This window comes from Eptatretus burgeri, chromosome 14 (assembly GCF_056783735.1).
Source record: "Eptatretus burgeri isolate ZD-2024b chromosome 14, Ebu_testis_v1, whole genome shotgun sequence".
Classification (NCBI taxonomy): domain Eukaryota; kingdom Metazoa; phylum Chordata; class Myxini; order Myxiniformes; family Myxinidae; genus Eptatretus; species Eptatretus burgeri.
In genome coordinates, this window is record NC_140974.1 from 43,893,401 (window position 1) to 43,896,691 (window position 3,291).

A 3,291-nucleotide genomic window follows, 5' to 3' on the forward strand; every position below is an offset into this window, starting at 1 on the left:
GGCATCCACCGGCACCATCAAGGACGGTGGTCTTGAAGGTGCTCCACAACTCTTCAGGACTCCCAAAGCACCCAGACCCCCAAGTGTCCACTCTCTCAGCCTGTTCCGCAAACTCCTCAGCTACTCTCTCATCCTCTGAGCTTGGTAACATCCCAGCCTAGGCTGGGATGGTACCACTCTCCAGGATTTAAGGTGCAGCTTTAGAGTTGCTACAAATAAGCCTGTGGTCTGTGCTGAGGAACTGAGCACTCCGGCAGACCCCGTGCAGTTCTGGATCATCCTCCAACGACTGGGCCACGAGGACATGGTCAATCTCCTTTGCCACACCGGGCCAGCGTTGGAATACCAAGTCCAGCGTATGAGCTATGCGGGCGCTGAGAAACCATGGACTCAGCCACTCCTAAGTCCATGACTTCTTGCAAAGTCAAGGAACTTAGTGCCATTCTTGGTTCATAGTTCCTGACCCATGGGGACCACCACACACCTCATAACCATCCCTATCAGTTCCAGCCGATGCACTGAAATCCCCCAAGACTAGAAGTGTATCCTCGTCTGGGGCACTGATCAACCACAGACCTCGAGTGTGGCGCAGAATGTGTCCTTCACGGTAAGATCACTCGCCTCAGTCGTGGAGCATACAAATAGAGACCAGGAAAATGACACCTAAGGAGTGACTCTTAATCCTTAATCTCATAATACGCTCGTTGGACCTGTGTTACCTCAACTATCGCTTGGGGTCAGCTTATGGCTGGACACAGCTACAGCAACTCCTTGGGTATGGTAAATCTATCAGAGCGTTTACCAGACCAATAGTAGGTGTAATCCACCCACCATTATCTCGCCGCAATCCGGTCTCCGAACCTCAGAGAGAGCTGCAATACCGCGTCCAAACGCTTGAGCTCAGATGACAACAGAGACAGGTGATCATCCTCTCTTAGGGATAGGACATTCCAGGCACCCACCCGAAGGGACCGCCTCAGGTTAACCCAAGGAGACCGCCGTCTGGTGGACGACACCTCAGCACCACTCCGACACACTCTCCCTTCGCCTGACACAGGGATGTTACCCCGTGGTTTCCCTCCTATCAAAGATTGGGGGTCCCGAAGGCTTTGCCTCAATCCCATCGTATCCGGTGAGCTGCCCTGCTAAGGGAAGCTGCACAGGAGGTGTCACTCCCACGGAGTGGGTTTTCAGATTTTTTTTGCGTTTTTATGCGTTTTATGAATGAAGCGTTTTACGGTGGCTGGAGGTGCAAATCCTGCCACCAACCTCCTAATAAGAAGTAAATCCCAACTGCAGGAGGACATCCTCGCAGACACAGTTGGGCACTAGATATGGATGGCCGTTGGCCCGTCATGAGCTCCTCCCGCCCTTGACAGGTTTTGTTTTTAATCCTGCTGGGTGTCCATATCCAAACACCCTCCTCACCAGAAAACCTGGTGGGGGAGACGGTTTAGTCGCCGACAACCCGACCATGGAACAGGTTAGTACAGGTTTACATGGTACCTGTAGCAGGTCACAGATCGAACCTGACCTGACCTTATAAAGAAGGGCGTATCGTTTGTATGAGAATAGAACAATGGGGGTATGATATGAATGATTTAGGGTATAATTGGTCATTTAAAATTAACCTCGAAGACCTGGAACAATTAAATCAGTCTCGTAAGGAAGAATATTATCCACTTGGTATCGAGAATGAGTTTTGTGGGTCCACGATTAGTAAACAACAAATAAAAGAATTTAATAAGGGTAAATATAATAATGGTTTTGCCCTTGTTTATCTCATGAAAACAGAAAAAACAGGATTATATATAATAAGTAAGGAAATACAAAATGATTTAACTATGGGAAGATGGGGAGGTGTTTCGTGCCATAATATTATTCTAACATATATTTCTAATACATAAATGACAGCAAGAAGGCTTCAAGAAAATTATCATTTCTGTGTCCAAGCATACCTTCAAGAAAAGGGTATTCGGTATTTTAATAAATATGTTCTACAACATAAGAATGAGGTATTTTCAATAAAAGAGTGTCATTATGCTGATGTTGATAAACCGACAAGTTTAGGTTTAATTAGAGTGTTAAATAATGAAAAAATTATAAAGTTAAGAAAAGGTAAGGCTCTTTGGTAAATTCAAATGAAATTTTTATTGGTTTCCTGTTGTAAAAAAATTATTTTCGATGCAGGAATAACAAGAAATCCTGATGAATATATGTATAATATTCTATGGGGTGTAAACGATTCAAGGATAGTAAGGGATGAGAGGAAGGAGTTGAAGAAGAGAGGGAAGAGGAGGGAAAATGAGAAGAGAGAGAAGGAGGAGAGGCAGCAGAAAGAGAAGGAGGAAAGAGAGAAGAGAGAGAGGGAGGAGAGGGCGAAGAAAGAGAAGGAGGAAAGAGAGAAGAGAGAGAAGGAGGAGAGGGAGAAGAAAGAGAAGGAGGAAAGAGAGAAGAGAGAGAAGGATGAGGAGGAGAAGACAGAGAAGGAGGAAAAAGAGAAGAGAGAGAGGGAGGAGAGGGAGGAAAGAGCGAGACAAAATAAATATCAAAATATGGAAACCAGTGAGATTCAAAAAAGATTGGTGGTATTACAGAAAATAACTCAACCCACCGAGGAGCAAAACAAAGAATTGACAAGTCTATTTGTAATATTTTCTTCAAGACTATTGACATCGTCAAGCTATTCATTTTAATTCAAGTTTTTTTCTTAAATAAATGGGAGGAGAGAGTGAAGGCATTTCTTAGGGATTCTTATGTTTTAAAAAATTAAGATTCAAATGTGCATGTTGGAAACTAAAAAGCTTTTGTGACTCTGCAGGACTTTTTCTACATAAATAAATGAGTTATTGTCTCAAATGTAAAAAGAAAACTAATACCAAAAATATTTCATATATTATTAAAAGTAAAAATAACAGGGTTATCCAAAAAGGTATATGTTCGGTGTGTGGTTCAAAAAAAAAATCAATTTATCTCCAAACACAAACTCGGAGGAGATATACAAAAGTTTTTATCAGGAAGTAAATTTACAACTACTGGAATACTAGGGAATTACATCTTCCAGGGTATTCTTTCTGTGGTCCACAGGCACAAACTTGGATAAAAGATTAGATGAGGCAGACAATCCTAAATCCTGGGAGTCAGCCTATCAATAGAGTTGATGAAGTGTGCATGAGACACGATATTGATTATGGGAATACTCTCACAACGTTGGAAGAAAAGCATGAAGTTGATAGAGAAATGTTGTATAATTTGTCTCTGATACAAAAATCCAACCTTGAGAGAAAGTTG